Source organism: Lissotriton helveticus, chromosome 2_1 (genome assembly GCF_964261635.1).
Source record: "Lissotriton helveticus chromosome 2_1, aLisHel1.1, whole genome shotgun sequence".
Classification (NCBI taxonomy): Eukaryota; Metazoa; Chordata; class Amphibia; order Caudata; family Salamandridae; genus Lissotriton; species Lissotriton helveticus.
Genome location: NC_136059.1, coordinates 2,014,430,031 through 2,014,455,695, shown reverse-complemented (window position 1 = coordinate 2,014,455,695; position 25,665 = coordinate 2,014,430,031).

Sequence of the window (25,665 nt, the reverse complement as noted above, 5' to 3'; positions counted from 1 at the left end):
ATCTGTCTTTTTAACAAATATAACATTCACTGGATATGATTAGAAAAGTAGGATTCAATTCAGAGTGCAAATAGCTATTATCCCATAACAAAGCAGCAGTGTGGATGCAGTGGTAATAGGAGTAAAAATGCCCACTTGGGCGGTATTTGAAGACCATAAGGTCCCTCAACATGTATTTCCCTCATCAGAAAACCTGTGATTTTCCCATTGGCAATATTTGCACGATATATAGCGAATTTGCACAGATGATAAGAGATTGTATAAATTTTAGTCATGATTTTAACATGCTTTATATAAACTGTTTATTTATCCTTTTAATTGATTTTATCTAAATTAATTTTATTAATGGGAATTCACAATAGGCACGATCTGAGGAATATGAGCTAACATGTGTAGGATAAAAAGTCAAAAAAATAACAAAATCCGGATGTTGGGTGCTTAAATCTATGCATGTTAATGTTGAAATATGAGTGAACAAGGACCAAGAATTGATCTGTATACTGAATTGCATTTTAAGCAAGTTACGATATACTGAAGTACATTTTCTCCTTTAACTAGGCTGAAGTATGTTTTTTATTTCCACAGGCTGATGGGTCAGATGACGAAGCACTTGCACTTTAAATTGATTGGTGGGTTGCCAGACCATGTCAAGTGATCAAGGGGCCGAGGTCCCGAAACGCGTCATGGCGGCGTGTGTGTTTTCTGCACTTTTTGATGTTTAAATAAATTTTGCAATTTCCTATTTTGGGTCCGGATTCGTTTTTCTGGTTCAGAGGTTCCTTGGGACTGAAAACGGAGTTCTTTTCATATATATATATATATATATATATATATATATATATATATATATATATATATATACTTATACTTACTGACAGAAGAACTTGTTCTCCGAATCCAACTAAACTTCCTGAAAGAAAGGAAGAGACAGTTAATTTTGACTACCAGCTAAGAATGATAGAGAGAAGCAAAATCCACACATTAGTAAGGTATAGTGAATTGTGGGAGGCTTAGAGCAATGGGTATTGAGAAGGTTAATAACGTTAGTAATTATCTGCTTGGTTATTACAGGTGCAGAGATCAAAAGATTGAGGTGCAAGAAGACACCTGTGTGGCAGTCTCTCTGTTCTCCCATTCCCCTTTCCCCCACGCTTCTAAGATCAGAGTGAGTCTGGTTTAGAGGTGTTGGGGAGTTGGAAAATTCTCGGCTAGAAGGACTTCGGGCATTTTGCTCCTGTGGACTCTCCACTCAGGTACTGAATCTTGACAGACAGAGGTCGAGTCCCTGTTCGAGGATGGACAATAGAAAACGTATGTCCAAATGAGGGAAAGCCAAAATCTCCCCTGGGACAGTTTCTGGTCCTTAGAAGATTAATAGATAGCGCCCGACAATGCTGGAATCTCACTAGGGGAGAACCACCGACGCACCCGGTGCTGTACACAATTCTGCGTATGGGCACAGGGGGGCACTTAGTCACCTGGCATTACAAAGCGATACGGGAACTGCTCAAACACCCCCCTACAAGCTCTGCGCCAGAAATGGGAGGACAAAATAGGACGGGCGCTCCACGACAAAGAATGGGAAAAGGCACTAGAGTAACCAAAAAAGGTTTCTAGAAATGCACGTTTTAAAAACATCCAATTCAACATTGTACATCGCGCATACTTAACACCTTACCCTCTCCACCGATTTTACCCCGACACACATTTCGCATGCCCCAGATGCCATACACCTGAGGCAACTTTTAAACACACGTTTTGGGACAGTCCCGCACTCTTACAGTATTAGAATAGGGTACATCAAACCCGAAGGCGACGGTCAACCTCATGCATATTTCCACGTGGGATGCGAGGGCCCTGGGCGTCTTCCGCAGAAGCTGTGTTTAGTCATAAGTCATAAGTTGAGAGGAGTATCAAACTAATTAGAAGTATAACTGTAATCGGTGAATAGTACAGCTGAAAACTTTAAATTCTGAACATCATGAAACTTAAAAATAAATTAAAGGAAAAAAGAGCCATGATGGAGCAACCTAGTAGGATGCTATGGAGACAATGTCCTATTGTGACTATCCGGATATGACGGAGAGGGATAATTTAACGAGAAAAATAATAATGATACATCATCCAGTGTAAAAAAATGTAGCTTGGCAAAGAAGAACATGTATAATTAAAGGTAAAAAATCATCAGGACCTTGAAAAATATAAACCAATCATGTAGAGTTCAGAGTGTTTAAAAAAAGAGAAACAGCAAAATGGAACTAGTGTAGGAAAATGTACCAAGTTTATAAGAACAGTGTTGTATGTTATGCTACGCTATGGTATTTAATGTTATTAGTATTTGTGGAGCACGGTGTTTGGACAAAATATTGGGATACAAATATTATGGTACAAAAATATTGTGAATAGAAATATGAAAGGCCCATTTTCTGAGGCACAGCTGAGGGTAAGCCAAACACCAGCCCTCCAGACAGGAGGAAACTCCTGATCTGGCAGGCGGTCTGATCACAGCTTTGGCAGTGGGGTGGTGGGCAGACCCAGCTCTGCAGCACCAAAGTGATAATCAGGCCCTAAGTTTAAATTCTTTCATTCATTTTGGGTGGAAAATGTGGTATTTTACTATTTATGTCAAATGTTTGATTGATATGTTGAATTGTTTGGATAATGTGTTGTACTTGTTTTATGTGATGGATTGAGTTTGCTTTTAACTATTTTGGTTGGTGATGGTTACATTTCGATTTTAATAAATTATATATATATTTAAATCATATGCGTTAGTAACATTATGATTTCAAATAATTGTTTGACAGATGTAATAAACTATATTTATTATATTAAAAAAAAAATGTTATGTTGGTTTAGAGTTTGTCATAGTTTTTGAGGACTTTGGTAGGTTAACATGCATTGGTTTATTTGCTAAGTTTGTGTCCAATTTGGCTAACAGATTTCTCCATTCACTGTTCTTGGTAGCTCTGCTCCTTTTGGAATGCTTCTATAAATTTGTATAGTGTAGGTTGAGTTTCAACTGCGTTGTTTGCTTTAGCTTCCTGTCCAAGATACTGCCATAGATATCCCACCATGGTATTTGAAATTTGAGTTTGCTTCTCTGTCTGGAGCAACGGAGTCTGCCAACCCAAATATAAGCATACTTACATGTATGGTCTTTTAAGACTTTTCGCCCAGTTATGCAGCTGTTCCACTAGGAGTGTTCTAGGGTGGAGCAGGTGCTTTCGATCCTGTTAAATGAAAAAAAACTATGTTTCATTTTAAATGGTACTTTGTATAAGTCGAGGTCAATAGGTTTATTTTTTCACGGTATTGGGGTGAGTTAATAATTTGTGATTTATTTATGTATTCTTACTTATATCTTTTTGCTAGTTTGTGATAGTTGCTACTTTTTTCAGTTTATTGGTTTTAAAGTTGTAGATTTTTTATTTTAGGAAGTATATGTAAAGAGATGAAAGTTGAAGAGTATGTTAATATTTTTTTTGATAATTTACATATTTACATTTTTAAAAAGTTAAGTTTTAGTTGAAATGTACTTACTTTGTCACGTAGTTGTTGAGATGGATATATTTCTTCTTTAATGGTTTGTTTATAGAATCTGGCAGAGATTCCCCGTCTTGCAGCGTTTGTAATTTTTTTAATATTTAGTTGTATAAATTAGTGTGCCTTTTATAATGTTTATTCAAATGTTTGTTTTATTTTATTGGTTAAAGTTGTTTATAGTTTTATTTTATTGTTTGGTTTAGATTAGTTTGTATTTTTTTTATCACTTTAGTCCTTTTATGGTAAATGCTAATTTAGGTTTTAGTTTTGATATATAATATATAGTCTAATATTTTTGGACATAAATGTACTTATATACATATATTTATTAATATTTAGATTGGTGTTTCAATGTTTGTAGTTAATGCTATTTTTGGGGAGGGTTTATTATATATACTTTAGATATATAATTTTTGGGGGATGAATGATAAATATTCTGGTGATTTAATATATTTGTATTTAATTTAAATATGTGTATATCAAGTTTTGTCTTTATTTGAAGTCATTGATTTATGCGAAACATATTTTAAAATCTTTTTATTAATGATTATTTTATTATTTTGGCAATAATATTTGTAGTCGATATTGCGTAAATCGATACTTTTGACATTGTATAGCTTATTTAAAGGTAACAATATTTGTTTCCAATATTTTTGTTTTCTATATATGTAAAAATCAATATTTTTATCATCAATATTTGTGTTCTCAATATATGTGGTTTTTATAGTTAAGTGTTAAGTATACAGGGTTGATATTTTGGTTATCAATATTTATTTTCCGATATTTTTGTGTTTTAATATTTTACGGATCAATCTTTTGTCAGTGACCCGTAGAAGACATAACTCTGAAAATCAGGAGCTGAGAATAGGTGAAGGACCAATGCTTCAGTTTCTTGCAAAATTCAAAAACTCAGCAGGTTGCTCTGCAGTGCAGGGGTAGGCCATTCAAGGCTTTGGAAGCAAGGTATGAGATGGCTCGAACTCTGGTTATGCATACCTGGTGGAGTAGTAATCCGACTCTGCAGAGGTGACGGGTAGGTATGTGGAAGTTACTTTTAGAGTTGTGGTAGGTGGGGCTGTTGTGTAAGGCTTTGTCTGTGTGTGTGAGGAGTGTGAAGAGCAATCATTTGTGGATGGGAAGCCATTGGAGAGGTCGTTGAGGTGTGGGGGAGGTGGATGATGGGTGAAAGTCTGAGTGTGGGTCTAGCAGGTAAAGTCTATATGGACTGGAGTCTTCTGGTGAGTTGTTTGTTGATTCCGATGAAGTGTGTGTTCCTGTAGCCAAATTACTGGTGTGCAGGGCCGGAGTGATGGTTCTGCTGGTGCTGAAGGAAAGTCACAGAAAATCTTTTTGAGCATCTTGAGAGTGTGGAAAGAGGAGACTATGCTCACTTGACCTGTCATTGTGAGCTTGTGACAACTAATATTTTGAGAATCTTTACATGGGTGGTTGGTTTGGGTGTGGGTCCGAGATCAGCAGGTGGAGTTACATAGCGAGGTGTCTTTAGCAAAGATAACTAATTCGCCTAGTATACCTCATAATGGTTCCAAGGAAACTAACAATTAATCATTATGAGCTCATATTAAAACTGAAAAATACAATTGATAGATGATTTAATTATTCTAAACATATGCAATAAACCAAGTAGGGACAGTGAATATTTTACGAGATGCCTGGAGAAAATAGAGACACACATTGCACAGTGTTATGCTTGCTGTTTCACAAACAAAATAAGATCGACATTCTTATACTACAGTTGCTGTAACAGGTTTTCTTGGAAGGTCGGCAGAATAATATGTAACAGAATATAAGAAGTCAGCACTTTAAGGTCAGATGTATACTATATAAAGGAAGAGTTTACAGTGATATAATGTTTTCTACTACGAAGTCATGAGCCACTCGCACTGGTGCAAGTCATAAACAGTACCTAGTGATTTAAAAAACAAAATGGCTGCATTTCTATGAACACTGTGAAATATTAGCATAATACCCATGTGGGAAACAATCTTTACCAGGGATTTATTACCATGCATTACCATTACAACACAGCCTTTACCATGCAATGCATTACCATGCATTGCCTTTACGAGGCAAGTATTTACCAGGCATATCACTTTACCGCACATTCCTTTACAATGAAAATGTAAGTATATCATCTGTCTAGAGATCAGATGTACTCTTACTCTAGCTTGGAATTTCCCGCCGCTGCCTCCCTGCGGCCCCGCCCCCCTGTGATTCCATTCGCCGCCCCGCTCCCGCCACCCAGCTGCTCCTCCCTCCCGGCTCCTTACTTATGACGCCCTCAGAGCGACCGCGCAGCGGACGCGCGCAGCTGGAGCTCCGATTGAGCGCCGAAGGTGCGCCAAAGGTAAGCCCGTCTGCGCCCGTCCGCGCCTGGCCCGCGCCCAGCGCCAGGACCCCTGGCCCTCCCCGCCGAGGCAAGACGACCCGACTGACCTACGACGCCCCCACTCTCAACGCACTCAATGCCGGCCGGACCCACGCCTGCTGCCGAGCCACCCCGAGACGCACCCACGGACCCTTCACCTGCTGCACCTGCAAGTTCACCTGCCTCCGAACCTGCCCCGCACCCGCCAAGACAAACACCAGCAGCAACCACCTCAAGTGCATCCTGATCAACACCCGCTCCGTCCACAGACACGCCGTGGAACTCTGGAACCTCCTCGACGCTACATCACCGGACGTCGCCTTCTTCACGGAAACCTGGATGAACGCCTCCTCTGCACCCGACATCGCCATCGCCACCCCGGACGGGTACAAGATCATCAGGAGGGACCGCATCAACCATACCGGAGGTGGCATCGCCATCGTCCACAGGAACACCATCCGCATCACGACCGACGCCATCGACTCCTTCGCCGCAGCCGAACATCTCCACTTCCAGATTCACACCGACCCTAAGACGACCCTCAGAGGCACCCTCGTCTACAGACCCCCGGGACCACGCACACAATTCAGCGAAGACATCACAGACTTCATCAGCCCGCACGCCCTCCCCTCCACTGACTACATCCTCCTCGGGGACCTCAACTTCCACCTGGAGAACAACAAGGACCGCAACACCACCGCCCTGCTGGAAAACCTCGCCAACCTCGGACTCAAGCAACTGGTCAACACCCCCACCCACTACGCCGGCCACACGCTTGATCCCGTCTTCTCTTCCAGCAAGTACATCACCTTCAGCCACGCCACCGGACTCCACTAGACCAACCACAGCTGCGTCCACTTCAGCTTCAAAAGATCCACGACCCACCACCACCCCCAACAGGTACCTCACAGGAATTGGAGCAAGATCACCGCAGACCAGCTCACCACCTCCCTCAGCCAGAGCCCACCCGCCAACACAACGGACCCCAACGAAGCAGCCCGCAACTTCACACAGTGGCTGACCGCCTGCGCCGATGACTTCGCGCCACTAAAGAACCCTCCCAGCAGACCCAGAAGCAAGAAGGCATCCTGGTTCACCGACGACCTCAAGGACTCCAAGAAGACCTGCCGCACCCTCGAGAAAGCCTGGCTCCTCGACCGGACCACCGACAACATGACCGCCCTCAAACACGCTACCCGCAAGCACCACCAGCTCATCCGCACCACCAAGAAGAAATCCCTGAAGGAACGACTGGACAACAACGCCCACGACAGCAAAGAGCTCTTCACTATCGTCAAGGAGTTCTCCAACCCCAGCACCGGCACCAACGACATCACTCCGTCACAAGACCTCTGCGACTCCCTCGCCTCGTTCTTCCACTGCAAGATTGCCGACATCCACAACAGCTTCGGTACCTCACCCACGCACCCAACTGTCGAACCAATGCCCCCCACCACCACCCTTCGCACCTGGACCACGGTGACCACCGAAGACACAGCCCGCACGATGAACACCATCCACTCCGGATCACCGACCGACTCCTGCCCACACCACGTTTTCAACAAGGCCGACTCCACCATCGCACCCCAACTCCGGAACATCATCAACGCCTCCTTCAACACCGCCACCTTCCCGGAGAGCTAGAAGCACGCCGAGATCAGCGCCCTCCTGAAAAAACCTACAGCGGACCCCACCGATCTCAAAAACTTCCGCCCCATCTCGCTCCTCCCTTTTCCTGCTAAAGTCATCGAGAAGATCATCAACAGACAGCTGACCGCCTTCCTCGAGACGAACGGATCCCTCGACCCCTCGCAGTCCGGCTTCAGAACCAACCACAGCACCGAGACCGCCCTCATCGCAGCCACCGACGACATCCGGACCCTGCTCGACAAGGGGGAAACAGTGGCCCTCATCCTCCTGGACCTCTCAGCTGCGTTCGACACGGTATGCCACCGCACCCTAGTCCAGCGCCTCAGCAACATCGGTATCCAAGAGAAGGCACTGGAGTGGATCATCTCGTTCCTCGCCGGAAGAACACAAAGAGTCCGCCTCCCCCCGTTTCGCTCCGAGGCCATCGAAGTCATCTGCAGCGTCCCACAAGGATCTTCACTCAGCCCCACCCTCTTCAACATCTACATGAAACCTCTCGCAGCCATCGCATGCCAGCACAACCTCAACATCATCTCTTACGCCGACAACACCCAGCTGATCCTCTCCCTCACCAGAGACCCCGCCACCGCCAGAACCTGCCTACATGAAGGGATGAAAGACGTCGCTGAGTGGATGAAGGACAGCCATCTGAAACTGAACTCGGACAAGACGGAAGTCCTCATCCTGGGATCTTCGCCCTCCGCCTGGGAGGACTCCTGGTGGCCCCCTGCCCTGGGCACCGCACCCAAGCCAACCGACCACGCACGCAACCTGGGCTTCATCCTGGACCCCTCCCTCTCGATGACCAGACAAGTCAACGCCGTCTCCTCATCGTGCTTCAACACCCTGCGTATGCTTCGCAAGATCTTCCGCTGGATCCCGTCCGAGACCAGGAAGACTGTCACCCAGGCACTCGTCACCAGCTGACTGGACTACGGAAACGCCCTCTACGCCGGAACCACAGCCAAGCTACAGAAAAGACTCCAGCGCATCCAGAACGCCTCCGCCCGACTCATCCTGGATGTCCCCCGACGCAGCCACATCTCCAGCCACCTGAGGAACCTGCACTGGCTCCCCGTCAACAAGAGGATCACGTTCCGGCTCCTCACCCACGCACACAAGTCTCTCCACGACCTGGGCCCCAAGTACCTCAATGACCACCTGACCTTCTACATGCCCACCCGCCAGCTACGGTCCACCAGCCTCGCCCTCGCAGCCGTACCACGCATCCGAAGAGCCACCGCCGGAGGAAGATCCTTCTCTTACCTGGCTGCCAAGACTTGGAAATCCCTCCCCATCCACCTTCGGCTGACCCAGGACCATCTCGCCTTCAGGAAACAACTCAAGACCTGGCTGTTCGAGCAGTAGCATACCCCTCCCCCCAAGCGCCTTGAGACCCTCCCGGGTGAGTAGTGCGCTATACAAATGGCATGATTGATTGATTGATTGATAGCTTCTTTAATGACTTTGGGACAAACCCCTTTCAGATTCATCACAACATTTTCAAACCAATCTCACAATGTCAGGAGAATTAAGAAAAATACCGGCATGTTCTTAGGACTGCTGAGATACTAAGTAAATATGTGAGTACAGTACCACAGGTTACATTCAGGAAAAGTCACTCATTAAGAGATAGCTTTAGCCACAGTCTAATCACAAAAATAAACCCCTGGGGTAATTCACAACAGGGGGCAGCTTCTTTTGTTGTAGGAAGAGAAAGGCCTGTAAAAGTAGTTCCACCATTTCAAAATTCATTGTCCCCAACACATCAAAGGAATTTGTGAACAAAAAGCTTTGACCTGAAACCCTGAGTATTTGGTTTATTGTCTATTTTGTCCATGTGGCAAGATGTACACAGGGAGTACTATCTACAAGGCCAAAAGACGGGTCTTAGACCACATGAGGTTCATGGAAGCAATGACAAGGAATACCCAGTTGTGTGGCACTTTGTAGAATCACACTTACAAAGTTACATCCTAATCCAATTCAGAATACTAGACATTATGGAGTTTGACAACAGAGGGGGCAACAGAGATAATAAATTACGAAAACGTGAGTCATGATTTAGCCTTGATTTTGACACGTTAGTGACATTGCGTTTAAAATCTTAGGAGCAAATGGCAGTGAATTTGGGCAAATTGAGTTTGTGCTATATTGAACAGTTTGCTTCTTTTTTTCTGACTTCTTTAGTGTTGAGAATTTTACCCTGTTTTTAATGAAGTTTTCTTATGGGTTTTTTTGTTTAGGTATCTTCACTTGACTGGACATGAGCTTAATCAGCTAAGCACTTTTTATAAATATCTTTATAAATAATTTTTGACTTGAGTCATTCATACTTGCCTGCTTGGGCTTGACTGTTTTCAGTTAATGGTTAGTCAGTAGGTAATATATATAGCTATAGCTATAGTTGTTGTATGTTATTAGCAAAACAAAAAACGCTTTTCCTATGGAATCTAGGTCCTAACTATAACGTCGCTGTAACCTTTGTTTTTTTTGTGAATTTTGAAGGTTTTTAATTACTTTCCTAACTATAAAATGTAGCTTATGAGTGTGAGTCTGTGAGTGGCTGTATAGGTCAGTGATTAGTTTTGTGAGTGGCTGTATGGGTGTGTCAGTGGGTGGGTGGCTGTATGGGTCTGTCCGTGGGTATGTGAGTGGTTGTATGGGTGTTTGAGTGGCTGTACCAGTATGTGAGTACCGGAATTGATGCATGGCTAGGTGAATGAGTGGCTGTATCAGTGTGTGAGTGACTGTATCAGTATGTGAGTGGTTGTGTGAGTATCTTTATCGGTGTAAGAGTCTATGCCAGTAGGTGTTTGTATGTGCAAATGGGTATGTGAGTATCTCTATGGGATTTTGAATGGTTTTGTCAGTAGCTGTGACAGTACCTGAGTGAGTGACTCTATGACTGTAAGAGTTCATGCATGATTCCTTGTATGGGTGCATTTGTAAGTAAGTGTGTGGGTGGGTGTGTTAGTAGCCTGTGAGTATTTGTATAGGTGTACAAGTGGGCATGCAAGTAACTGAATGCACCTCACAAGTGACAGTGTGTATAGGCGTGTGAGTGAGTATGTGAAGAGCTGTATGGGACTGTCAGTGAGTATCTGATTGTGAATTTTGACAGTTTTTTAAAGGTATTTCCCAACTATTACATCTGAGTTACCTTTGTTTTTTAGTGATTTTCAATGTTTGCTTTAACATACAATGTACTACAATTCCAGTCATAAGTTCAATTTAGTGATATACATTTTTATAAGTATATACATACATTTCATAAACCTATTACTGCACAATTTAAACCAAACAATTAACAAATCAGCATACCATAACTTATGTAACTATTTACAAATACAGAAGCACATCGAAACCTGAATTTATGATTAGCTTCACTAGGATCCCACCCATTTACCCATCCAAATTTGATAAATATGATGGTTTGCCAATGTTGCACCAATGAACGCTGTATCATCATCACGGTAAGGTCAAGTGTATGTTGCAAAATTTAGGAAGACCAACTTGGTTTCTAACCCTCAGTTGTGCAGAATATCAATGGGATGATTTACATGCCATATTAAGGTAAGCTAACTGTAACTTTAAAGGCATTCAATTCAAGAGACTAGGAGAACTTAAAGTTAGAGTTGTGCCAGGTCTGTGCAGTGTAACATCTGCAGCAAGCAATTACCAAGAGAGCCTGGTAAAATGTATTCTTATCGGACACGTTCCATGTGAAAACCATCCATGAAATGGCATCACTTTATGTGGGAGAAGGCAAGTAGAAGAGAAGAATACTCACTATCTGAAGTAGTTTTTGGGGAACCCTTAAATGTTCAACAAATAACAGTACCAGCTTACTGCAACAAATTATCTGAGTTGGTAACTTTGTTATACAATATAAACAAAACAATAAACAAAGAAACATAACATTACTCAAGAAGTATACAATTGAGACAAGTTCCATGTGGAGGTACATCAAAACTATCAATCAATGCATGTAGCACTGCATAATGCAGGAGAAGACAAGTGCACCAGAAAAACAAAGATTATCTGCAGTGGCCTTAGGGGAATCATTGCCATTGGCTGTCATAACTGCTCTAGCTGTCCACAATAAATCATCTGAGATAGTAACTCACTGTAGCAAATGCCAGATGCCAATGCCTTGAAAGATGTCATCCATGGCTGCATACCTGGATACAGTGACGATTCATCATTGTTAATAATCTTTTTGCTCTCCATTTAGCCTTGATGTTCTTCACAGACTGAAAACTAGTCGGAAAAGAGGGGCCCCTTTAGACCAAAGGAATAGGGCACTGTACAGTGAATAAAAGACAATATCCTTTGGACAAGGCTAACTTATCCAGACATCAATCAATCCATACATCATTTCAAGTCTAACTCCTCACTTTTCAAACTCTCTCGTCCAATGACAGCCTTCTTAACCTTGTTAGATAATTGATGGATGTTTGTATTGTCTTACACGGTTTTTAATCGGTCATTTGCAAGTTTTATAAATGTAAGAGAGTCAAGTGTTTGGTCTTGAGAAAGATGGATATATAATTTGTCCATCGAAATGCGTCAGCGCCCAATTAACTACACAATCAGTGAACACGGACAGTGGCAAAACAAGTATGAACTACAAAACACCAGGCTCCACGCTGTAGACATTGTTATATCACGGGATGTGTAAATTTCAAATGACATATTGTGCTTGTCTGTGTTAGTTACTCTCGCTCTTTTTTAGTTTTTACTTTTATTATTTCATGTTATTGTATTGCATTAAGCACTGCTGTTAATGATCATTGTAAGAGTTCATGTTAATCAATTTTCTGTCCTTTTTTATTTTTGTTCTGTATTAATAATAAATCAATTTGCAGATTTTTATTAGCTCTTTTTTGTATTCTGTATCTGCTGACTATATATGGCTTTATCTTCCTAAGCTTGGACTAGAGGGAGTGAAAAGTGAGGAGTTAGACTTGAATATGATGTATGGATTGATTATTGTCTGGATAAATTAGCCTTGTCCAAAGGATATTGTCTTTCATTCACTTCGCAGACTGAAGCCAGTTGTTTTTACCGAGTTGCCTTCCATTACACCTTTTAATATCTTGTTTGTTTTCTTCCTAGAAAAAAATATAAAGCTGTTAGTTCTGCAGGACCACTACTAACTTTGAATTTACAGGCCTTGAGCATATATCGTGAAATCTACTAGGGACGTACAGATAAATTAAATATCCTAATTGTTGCTAGTTCAATGAAACCATCTTTAGGGGAGAAGCATACATACTTTACCACTATCTAGCAGTGGTTCACTGGTCAGATTTCTATTGGGAACTGGGTATCTCAGTAAGTGACTAGGTGTCTGAGTGACTGTATGGGTGGTCAAATGGGTATGTAATTCACTGTAAGGATTAGCGACTAATTGTGTTAGTGGGTGTTTGTGTGTCTAACTGTGTATGCAAGTGACTCTATTAGTAGTAGATACATAGGTACTCTGAGAGTGTAGATGTGTAATTGACTCTGTCACTGTCTTGACAGGGTGTGACAGTGGATGAATGGTTTTCTAAATAGGGATGTTTATGGCTGTATAGGTGGGGGATTGGATGTGCAACTTGGTGTATTGGTCTGAAACTTAAAAGTATATGTATTTCCATTTAAGCACATACCACCCTGCCCTATCGGTAACCTAGAGCTTACCTTGGGGTTGACTTATCCATAACAAAAGGGAATTTTAAGGCTTTGCAAAGGGTTTTCATTGTCATTGTCAATAGATACTTCATCCCGTTAAAAAAGAAACATAAAATTACATCACAATCACAAAAACAAAGATAAAAAAGTACATTTCGTCATAAATACATGATTGATTTAAAAAAGGCCTTTGCATAATTTCAGCTGCTCAAATGTTTTTTGCCTACTTCTGAGAGCACCCGTCAAAAAGATTGCCACATTAAAGCACATATTGGGGCACTGATACATTAGAAGGTGAATCAGGGCTGTTTTTACCTTCCAAAATCCCTTCCCTCTTAGCAATGTTAAAATATAACACTGTCTTAGGGTCTGGTAATGATTGCAAAAAAATATAAAATGCACTTTATCTTGGACCAAGTGTTATTACTGTGTGGGTGCACGAATGGATATGACAGAGTCTGTATGGCTTTGTAAATAAGTATGTGAGTGGCTGTATAGTCGGGTGACTGGATGTGTTACTGGGTGCATGGGTCTGCATGAGCGGGTGTTACTGACTGAAACTTAAAAAAAACATGTCTTACCTTTTAAGCACATAGCACCCTGCATCATGAGCTACCTACAGCCTACCTTATGGGTGACATGTGTAATAAAGAGGGAAGTTTAAGACTTGCCAAGGGGTTTTAAATTCCTAATCAACATGGCACTGTAACCTGCACACAGTCAGTAGCAGGCCTGAGACCTGTTTAAAGGGCTACTTGTATGGGTAGCACAATCAGTGCTGAACACCCACTGGTACCATTTAATTTACAGGCCCTGGGCACAGGTAGGGCACTGTAATAGAGACTTACAAATAAATTAAATATATCAATTATGGATACGTCAATTGAACCATATTTAGGGAAGGACAACATGCACTTTACCACTGTCTAGCAGTGGTAAATTGTTCAGACTCCTAAGGCCAACTGGGTGGCTGGGTATGTGACTATTTATTATTTATTTATTTATAAAGCTTATAAAGCGCACTATCGCCTTGCAGGCATCCTGGCGCTGGTACTCCATGAGAAGTGGGCGGAGGGGCAGCAGTAGAACATACCAATCAAACCATAGGGAACAGCCAGGTCTTCACGGATATTCTGAACGGGAGAAGTTTATCCAGTTGCCTAATCTCCCAAGGTAGACTATTCCAGAGTTTGGCCGCAGCCACCCTGAAAGATCTACCCCCTGCCCTGACTTTTTTAAATCTAGGGACTCTCACCAGTCGTGCTGACGAGGAATGCAACGCCCTGGCAGGGGTATACCAGGCAAATTTAGCTTGCAGCGTTCTGGGCCCAAGCCCATGGAGGGCCTTAAAAACAAAGCAGAGAGACTTGAATCGTATTCTCTGCCTAAGGGGGAGCCAATGGAGTTTGGCCAGAGCCGCAGAGGCTGGCCTTCTTCTAGGCCACCCCAAGACCATTCTGGCAGCCGCAGACTGAATTCTTTGAAGCCTGTCAAGCAAAAAACTGGGAGACTCGAGCAGAAGTGCATTGCAGTAATCGAGTCTACTCAGGATAGTGCATCTGGCCACCACAGCCTGAGCGGAAGTGGGTAGTAATGACATAATCTTGCGAAGGGACCTAATCAGGGCGAAGCAGGAGGATACAGTTTTTGAAACCTGAGCCTCCATAGTCAGCTTGTTATCCAGCATAACACCTAGGTTACGTACTGTTTTAACCGGAGAAACCTTAGTGCCTATGTTGGAACTGGGGTCACCAGTCCCCTGGGGTAGCATGGCACGAGCGGGTAGGCATCCGAAAGCACATGTGTTAAGCGATCATGCAGCACACACTCACACTGAGACAGAAACCTGGGCACGCAATAAATGACTCCACTCCAGAGCTTGTATAAAAACAAGTAATGTGTATTAAGATAAATAATCAGATAGATAGAGCAGGATCAGGGAAATCATAAATTCATTTAAAATACATGTGTCTCAAGACTTGCAATCAATATTGGATGAATAAATATCCGTTCTGCAATAAATATTAAATATTGGATCAATAAATAGTTAAATACATTTTTAGTGGGACACAGGCCCGACCTACGCCTTGCTTCTTGGTCAGTACCTGAAAGGAATACATCTCAAAGTCATAAGAACAACACTGCATTAAGCATCAATATCCATTTCCTCAGGTAAACAAAGGGACAGTTCCATAATGGAAACATCTCCCCGCTGTAGGAATAAACAATTCGTTAAGTGTAGTTCAAACATTTCCTTAAATATGAAACATTTCATTTGCCACAAAAGTATGTGGACGTAACTCTCCTCCTGTAATAGGAATTAAACATTTCATTAAGAATAATTATTCCATATAACAAGGTTGGGCATCCCTTTGGGAGAACTTCTCATTGGGCCCAGCTAACCATTGCATTAGCCAGCACTAACTAGGAGAAAACATTGCAATCTAGGTAACCATCCCCTTGTGCAGGTTTAACTGTATCAGGCCTACTCCAACATTCCTTCAGGGAAGTAGAAATCCCTACATTGAGCAGGTGTAAGTAGATCTCTGTTATAGCAGGGGTATGAGACCCTTCCCTGGGCAGGAGTAAACATTGCCTCAAATGAGGTCAACACCTTTCATTAGGCATAAAGTATTCCTTTAGGCATCACACACCATCCTATTACCTGATGCCTGAACAGGCAGGGCCTTCCCCCTATTAATCAGGAGCTTACAGGTAAAACATTTCCTGCAATAGAGATAATCAGTTTAGCAGAAGTAAAACACTTCACTGAGGGTAAAACATTTCATTAACCATTTCCTTAGGCAGGAATGAAACTCCTATGGCAGGAATAAAAACACGCCACTGCGGATAAAACATCTCATTAGGCAGTGTAACTATATCCTTATAGCATTAACGTTCCCCTACTCAGCAATCAACAGTTAACAACTCTTCAAGGCAGAGATAACCATTTTTAACAGGCAAGCCTGAGCTTAGAAGACTTGGTTTATGCATGTAAAGCCTTTTAGTAAATGTAAACATTTCTTTAAAGCAAGGAGCACCTCACTCCATAACTGTGGGCATGTGCTCCACCTTTCAACCAACATGAATAAATGTTTCATTAGTCAGCAGACACAGTTCATTATGCAGCTGTTGGCGTTTCCACCTCCAGGCCAGGATCAACATTCTAATTCCTACATTAGGCAGGCATAAACCTCTCAGCACCCAAGAGTAATCCTGTAAATAAGTAGAGGTTATAACACTGGGGCAGGGGTGTAATAAAACTTCTATAGTTCAGAATAATCCTGGTTCCAAGCAGGAATAACCACTTCAAAACTCTTCCCCAATCATAGGTAACATCCCCCTAATCAGGAGTAAACATTACAGGGAAGGAATCAGGCATAGGCATTTCATTAAGTAACTTATAAATAGAACATTACTCATTGCTAGAGAGCAACATCTCATTAAGCAAGCAAAGGCCTGGCTTTAGACTAGTAAAACATTTCTGTTAATTAAGGTGAACATTTCAATAAGCAATTCAGTAAAGCATTCTCAATGAGCATTTTACTATGCCTTGGACTCCCCTATGCAGAGCTAAGCCATCGCAGGTGAACTCAGTATGTCTTTAGGCCTACGCCGGAACCAGGGCCCAAACAGTTAATGAATGGCAAGCCTGTCCTCAGGCATAAACAGTAACTTAATGGCCTCCACGTCACTAGAGGCACATAGGGGCCAACAGGTGAGCACTTAAGGTAAAAAATACAGCGTTTCTCTGGGGTCTACAAGAGAGCGCTTGGAGGCACAATTACAGCGCTTCTATGGGACATTCAAGAAAGCGCTTGGAGTGAAATTACAGCGCTTCCCTGGGCACTACCTCAGTTCCTCACATGACAGCGCTTGGCCACAGGCAATGCTGGGGACAGCGCTTCAGCAGGCAATCAGGTTTAGATAATAGCACCCTGCAGGTACAGCACTTCCCAAGGCAGCAACCCCCTTCAGTACCTCAGCAATCTTCACAGGGACAGCAAAGGAGCGTTGGGGGAGCAGGGAGTCAGCGCTTCAGAAGGCAGCAACTTCTAGAGCCACAGAATTTCTTGGTGACACAGCGCTTCAGGGGGATAGCGCTTTTCAGGATTCACAGCGCTACGATATAGCAGGCAATTCACAGCAGAGGTAGCGCTCGGCAGACAGTTCATTCCAGGTAGCGCTGCTGAAGGGCACCACAGAATATAGCGCTTCAGGCAGGAATCACGCCCAGGATTCTAGTGCTTCACAGACAGCAGGGTGCAGGGCTATAGCACTTTGGCCCACACGAGGTGGGGGCAAGACCAGCAGGTCTAATAACATTCAGTTCAGGGTGCTGCAGTTCTAGCAAATATAGCGCTTCAGAAGGCAGCAACCCCCTCCATTACTTCAGCGCTCTTCAAAGGGTCAGCAAGGGCAGCGCTAGATATACAGGACAGGTGACACCCCAGTAGCAGGTTAGCAAGGGAGACCCCAGGTGAAATCAGGAAACGCAGGGTCAGTACCGCGCCAATACCTGTTTGCTTCTTCAAAAGTCCTGTGATGATTTAATTTCTTCTTAGCGCTTTAGGTTTCTTGCGCCCTTGTAAATAGAGGCTTAGTTTCTTCTTGGCGTGATGTTTCTTGCGCCCTTGTAAATAGAAGCTTAGTTTCTTGTTGGCGTGATGTTTCTTGCGCCCTTTGGTTTCTTGTTTCCTTGAAGGGGGTTAAGTTGGTGGCTGGTGTTAGATCTCCTCAGCCAATCCCATGAAGTGGTCCCTGGGGGTTCCCTGCCGCGGGGTTAGGTCAGTGGGGGAGGTACAGGATGCCTCAATACTTGTAAAGCAGCACTCTAGGCCCTGTCATTTCCAGCATCATAAGACCCTGCCCTGACCCTCACTGCCTATCCTCATGCGTAGGTTCTTCCCCAGGTCTTCCCCTCAGTCACTCTGACAGGAAAGTTTTCCTTCCTTTCCTTATAGAGTGCCAGTTGACAGTTGGCAGTGGCAGTTGTTGTCACCTCACCTGTTCCAGAAGGTTCCAGGGGGTTCTAGGAGGTTCCACCATTCTACCTGTGGGCAGGCTGGCAGGCTAAGTTGATACATTGTTTGGAGGGTTCCAGCCAGGCCCTAGCCACTAGAATGCGCCCACTAACCCCGCTGCAGCAGCAGTGGTCATTGGCAGCCATGTTAGGGGTATAAGACACCTGCATCTTAACATCAGTTTCACAGTACACAGGGCTTTCCTCACTACACAAGGTCTATACATTGTTGTTACAATAGGGGCATTCTAAATTAAAGGGGGTAAAAAACGAAAAATTTCTGGGGAAAGGGCCAAGTCCCACACATCTCCCCCCGAGCCAAAAGCCAGGGTAGTCCGATCATTCCCTTGATGGGCTTCCCTGCTTGGGGCGGAAAAAGGTGGACGCAGGCCCAACACCACCATGGCATTCTCGCTAATCCAACCACCCCACTGGTGTTTCCTAGTGGGATGCGGCCAGGACTGACCTCTAGACAATCCAGAAGCCTCTGGCCCTTGCTTTCTCTCAGAGTGGGGGGCAGTAGCCCCAGGCCCGTGGTACCTTTGGACCACTCTTCCCTCAACCTAGAGTCTAAACCCTTAGGTTGAACTGGTGACAGGGGCGAGTCCTCCCTCTCCCTGCACCCCCTCTCAGAGTTCTGCACCCTCCCAACTGGAGTAGTACCCCTGAGAGTCACAACCGGGGGGACTCTGATTACAGAGATCCCTCCCGCCAGGTCAGGCAACCCCTGAACCTGGCCACCCAACCCAGGATCTGCACCCTGTGGCTGGTCCGGTGCCAGAGGAGAGTCCTTCCTCCCTCCGCACCCCCTCCCAGAGTTCCGCACCCTCCTACCTGGAGAGGTACCCCTGGAAGTCACACCGGAAGGTTCCTTAGTTACCGGTACCCCACCCTCCAGGTCAGGCAACTCCTGAACCTGAATCCCCAGTCCAGGTTCTACACTCCGTGACTGGTCCAAACCCCGAACCTCGGTTACGCTGCCACCATGGAAGTACCTGGCACACATGATTTCAAGGTCTTCAGCTCTGTCTCTGTTAGCTGAAGCCTGTGCACCAGCTTCCCTTCCTTTGCAAGGCTCACATTCTCCCTCTCATGCTCTAACCTCTCTGACGACGCACACCCCCTCTCAGGATTCTCTGGTGTGGCCGCCTCCCTGGGTGTGACCTGCCCCTCCTGTCCCCCATCCCCTCTCCCCTCTGGGTGGGTCCTACCCATGCCCCAAAGTGGTACGGAGTTCCTTCTTCCCTCCGCCCAACAGGCACCCCCATCCCCTGACACAACACTCCAGTGCCAGGTGAGGACTCAGATAATTCAGGAAAAGGTTCTAGGATGTGGGTGACAGTATAGGTCAAACAGGCCCTGATACACTCACAGGCTAGACAGTGGAGGGGTCAATTACTAAGGCTTGCACACACAATCAGTGTGCAGCCCAATTGCTGTGCACCCTGTCCCAATGGAGGGTGCTGCATGGTCACAGGTCCTGGATCCCACCGCTCAACACCAATATGTTGGAACTGGGGTCACCAGTCCCCTAGGGTAGCATGGCACGAGCGGGTAGGCATCCGAAAGCACATGTGTTAAGCGATCATGCAGCACACACTCACACTGAGACAGAAACCTGGGCACGCAATAAATGACTCCACTCCAGAGCTTGTATAAAAACAAGTAATGTGTATTAAGATAAATAATCAGATAGATAGAGCAGGATCAGGGAAATCATAAATTCATTTAAAATACATGTGTCTCAAGACTTGCAATCAATATTGGATGAATAAATATCCGTTCTGCAATAAATATTAAATATTGGATCAATAAATAGTTAAATACATTTTTAGTGGGACACAGGCCCGACCTACGCCTTGCTTCTTGGTCAGTACCTGAAAGGAATACATCTCAAAGTCATAAGAACGACACTGCATTAGGCATCAATATCCATTTCCTCAGGTAAACAAAGGGACAGTTCCATAACAGAAACATCTCCCCGCTGTAGGAATAAACAATTCGTTAAGTGTAGTTCAAACATTTCCTTAAATATGAAACATTTCATTTGCCACAAAAGTATGTGGACGTAACTCTCCTCCTGTAATAGGAATTAAACATTTCATTAAGAATAATTATTCCATATAACAAGGTTGGGCATCCCTTTGGGAGAACTTCTCAATGGGCCCAGCTAACCATTGCATTAGCCAGCACTAACTAGGAGAAAACATTGCAATCTAGGTAACCATCCCCTTGTGCAGGTTTAACTGTATCAGGGCTACACCAACATTCCTTCAGGGAAGTAGAAATCCCTACATTGAGCAGGTGTAAGTAGATCTCTGTTATAGCAGGGGTATGAGACCCTTCCCTGGGCAGGAGTAAACATTGCCTCAAATGAGGTCAACACCTTTCATTAGGCATAAAGTATTCCTTTAGGCATCACACACCATCCTATTACCTGATGCCTGAACAGGCAGGGCCTTCCCCCTATTAATCAGGAGCTTACAGGTAAAACATTTCCTGCAATAGAGATAATCAGTTTAGCAGAAGTAAAACACTTCACTGAGGGTAAAACATTTCATTAACCATTTCCTTAGGCAGGAATGAAACTCCTATGGCAGGAATAAAAACACGCCACTGCGGATAAAACATCTCATTAGGCAGTGTAACTATATCCTTATAGCATTAACGTTCCCCTACTCAGCAATCAACAGTTAACAACTCTTCAAGGCAGAGATAACCATTTTTAACAGGCAAGCCTGAGCTTAGAAGACTTGGTTTATGCATGTAAAGCCTTTTAGTAAATGTAAACATTTCTTTAAAGCAAGGAGCACCTCACTCCATAACTGTGGGCATGTGCTCCACCTTTCAACCAACATGAATAAATGTTTCATTAGTCAGCAGACACAGTTCATTATGCAGCTGTTGGCGTTTCCACCCCCAGGCCAGGATCAACATTCTAATTCCTACATTAAGCAGGCATAAACCTCTCAGCACCCAAGAGTAATCCTGTAAATAAGTAGAGGTTATAACACTGGGGCAGGGGTGTAATAAAACTTCTATAGTTCAGAATAATCCTGGTTCCAAGCAGGAATAACCACTTCAAAACTCTTCCCCAATCATAGGTAACATCCCCCTAATCAGGAGTAAACATTACAGGGAAGGAATCAGGCATAGGCATTTCATTAAGTAACTTATAAATAGAACATTACTCATTGCTAGAGAGCAACATCTCATTAAACAAGCACAGGCCTGGCTTTAGACTAGTAAAACATTTCTGTTAATTAAGGTGAACATTTCAATAAGCAATTCAGTAAAGCATTCTCAATGAGCATTTTACTATGCCTTGGACTCCCCTATGCAGGGCTAAGCCATCGCAGGTGAACTCAGTATGTCTTTAGGCCTACGCCGGAACCAGGGCCCAAACAGTTAATGAATGGCAAGCCTGTCCTCAGGCATAAACAGTAACTTAATGGCCTCCACGTCACTAGAGGCACATAGGGGCCAACAGGTGAGCACTTAAGGTCAAAAATACAGCGTTTCTCTGGGGCCTACAAGAGAGCGCTTGGAGGCACAATTACAGCGCTTCTATGGGACATTCAAGAAAGCGCTTGGAGTGAAATTACAGCGCTTCCCTGAGCACTACCTCAGTTCCTCACATGACAGCGCTTGGCCACAGGCAATGCTGGGGACAGCGCTTCAGCAGGCAATCAGGTTTAGATAATAGCACCCTGCAGGTACAGCACTTCCCAAGGCAGCAACCCCCTTCAGTACCTCAGCACTCTTCACAGGGACAGCAAAGGAGCGTTGGGGGAGCAGGGAGTCAGCGCTTCAGAAGGCAGCAACTTCTAGAGCCACAGAAGTTCTTGGTGACACAGCGCTTCAGGGGGATAGCGCTTTTCAGGATTCACAGCGCTACGATATAGCAGGCAATTCACAGCAGAGGTAGCGCTCGGCAGACAGTTCATTCCAGGTAGCGCTGCTGAAGGGCGCCACAGAATATAGCGCTTCAGGCAGGAATCACGCCCAGGATTCTAGCGCTTCACAGACAGCAGGGTGCAGGGCTATAGCACTTTGGCCCACACGAGGTGGGGGCAAGACCAGCAGGTCTAATAACATTCAGTTCAGGGTGCTGCAGTTCTAGCAAATATAGCGCTTCAGAAGGCAGCAACCCCCTCCATTACTTCAGCGCTCTTCAAAGGGTCAGCAAGGGCAGCGCTAGATATACAGGACAGGTGACACCCCAGTAGCAGGTTAGCAAGGGAGACCCCAGGTGAAATCAGGAAACGCAGGGTCAGTACCGCGCCAATACCTGTTTGCTTCTTCAAAAGTCCTGTGATGATTTAATTTCTTCTTAGCGCTTTAGGTTTCTTGCGCCCTTGTAAATAGAGGCTTAGTTTCTTCTTGGCGTGATGTTTCTTGCGCCCTTGTAAATAGAAGCTTAGTTTCTTGTTGGCGTGATGTTTCTTGCGCCCTTTGGTTTCTTGTTTCCTTGAAGGGGGTTAAGTTGGTGGCTGGTGTTAGATCTCCTCAGCCAATCCCCTCAAGTGGTCCCTGCCGCGGGGTTAGGTCAGTGGAGGGGGGGTACAGGATGCCTCAATACTTGTAAAGCAGCACTCTAGGCCCTGTCATTTCCAGCATCATAAGACCCTGCCCTGACCCTCACTGCCTATCCTCCTGCGTAGGTTCTTCTCCAGGTCTTCCCCTCAGTCACTCTGACAGGAAAGTTTTCCTTCCTTTCCTTATACAGTGCCAGTTGACAGTTGGCAGTGGCAGTTGTTGTCACCTCACCTGTTCCAGAAGGTTCCAGGGGGTTCTAGGAGGTTCCACCATTCTACCTGTGGGCAGGCTGGCAGGCTAAGTTGATACATTGTTTGGAGGGTTCCAGCCAGGCCCTAGCCACTAGAATGCGCCCACTAACCCCGCTGCAGCAGCAGTGGTCAGTGGCAGCCATGTTAGGGGTATAAGACACCTGCATCTTAACATCAGTTTCACAGTACACAGGGCTTTCCTCACTACACAAGGCCTATACATTGTTGTTACAATAGGGGCATTCTAAATTAAAAGGGGTAAAAAACGAAAAATTTCTGTGGAAAGGGCCAAGTCCCACAGCCTATTTCTGGGGGCAGAAATTATCAGGAAGAGAATGTGAACTCTTGCTCCCTGCATAAAAGAGCCGTTCAGTTTTACCAGCATTGAATTGCAGGGAATTAACCTGTAGCCAGCCAGCAACATCCCACATACACTCATGAAATACCTCCACCGATATTGAATCCTCCCCTTCAAAGGAGAGGATCAATTGAGTGTCATCCGCATAGTTAATCGTATTGATCTTGTATGAATTATTCAAAGACACCAGAGGTTTTAAATAAAGGTTAAACAAAATGGGGCTGATTGCCGAGCCCTGAGCAACCCCATGCGGTACTGGAAAGAACTCAGATTGAAAAGGAGGGAGGGCCACAGCCTGCTGTCTGCCCTCAAGAAAAGATCGAAACCAACGCAGGGCACATCCACTCACCCCAGCCTCCTGCAATCTACGTAGGAGGATCTCATGGTTTACCGTATCAAATGCAGCAGACAGGTCAAGCAAAATCAAAACGGTTGCCTGTCCCTGTCTGCACGCATTTGAAACTCATCCATGGCTGTAACCAAGGCCGTCTCCGTCCCGTGGGCAGGGCGAAAGCCAAATTGCATATGCTCCAACAACTGATGTTGCTCCAGATGTTTAGACAGTAAAGAACTAACCCTGCGTTCAACAATCTTTGCAGGGAACGGAAGCAGCGAGATTGGTCTATAATTCTCAGAGCACTCTGGATCCAACGAAGGTTTTTTCAACAGTGGGGAGATCAGGGCTTGTTTCCAGCGAGCGGGCACGATGCCGCTGGCCAAAGACTGGTTGCAGATCAGGCGAACTGTAGGAAATAATTCCACCTCATACTCTTTCCAGATCTTGTGCTGGACCGGGTCCGTAGGTGAACCGGAGGAAATGCCCCACGCCAGCCTCCTGAAGTTCTCCTCCCCAAAGGGAGGAAACTCCGATAGTTGATCCCCAGGCTGCTGACAGAGGCCATTGTCCCTGTTGATCAAGATCCGGTCCCTCAATACCTGGGAACCCCTGGGCACAGTGGAGACTTTGAGATCATTGATATTAACCTCAATTTTTTCCCTAAAGAACTTGGCCAAGTTCTCACAGAGTTCCTGCGAGGGGGATATCGCATTCTTGGAGCAGTCAGGGCTGGTGAGGCTATTCAGGATATTGAAGATGCTCCTAGAGCTCTTTGAGGCATTGCAGATCGTGGAGCAAAAATACTCTGCTTTAGAGTTATGTATCAAGATTTTATAGTCAGCCAATTTAAGCTTCCAAAGCAGCCTATCTGAGTCCTTATACCCCCGCCTCCATTTCCTCTCTGCCTGTTTACAGGTTAATTTAGTGGATTTCAAAGTATCATTAAACCAAGGGGCCGAGGCTCTGCTTTTGCATCTAACTTTTTTTAACGGGGCAAGGGAGTCTAAGGTTGTAGTAATCCTGAGGCACAACGCGGCCAAGTTCTCATCGACCTGTTTGTCCAGGGAAAAACAATCACCGACCTTGAACACCGAGTCTGACAGGCGCCGTCGTGCAAGGGCCTTCCAGTCCCTGCACAGAACATCAGTGGTGGTGTGCGCCAGTCGGGCCCGGATAGTATTAACGTTAACATAAAATTTGATTAAAAAGTGGTCAGTCCAAACTAAAGGTAAGGTTTTCCCCATGTGCAGCAGATGAGGGCCAGAAAAGAGCAGGTCAAGGCAATGACCATCCTGGATGTCACTAGTCTGATTATAGATGTCAGCCTTTGCTAGTTTACACCTAAACCCTCGCAAAAAAATATATATACCTAACCATTGTTTTTAATGCTTGTTTCACAGAAATCCTACCTGATTGTGGTTCCCCTTCCGTCCTCTCACTGTGCCCTGATGAAGGTGTAGCCCCGGACGGGGCCATACACCGAAACGCGCGTAGGCGCTTGTTCCCACCCAGGAACTCTCAGAACCAACCTGGACTCCGAACCATCGGTCCCTTTGTTATTTTATAACCATCATCGCTTGGTGTTGTATGATTTGTGAATGATTGTTGTATGAATGTAGATGATATGTCAGAGCGGAATTTGAACCACTGTTTATATTTATTTATATTTTTGTGTCTATTTATTATGGTGTAGGTTTTCCCACAAAACATATTTATGTATCTGCAATGAAAGGCAGTCTAAAATATTTACTCATGAAAAATAAAATTTGATATAAAATGAATAAACCTGTATTTGTGGTGTAATTTGCCTGGGTTTAGGTGTTTCTATATTAATACATTGGACCTCTCCTAGGCCTTTCTGTCCGAATCTATAGGGCAGGTACCCGTTCC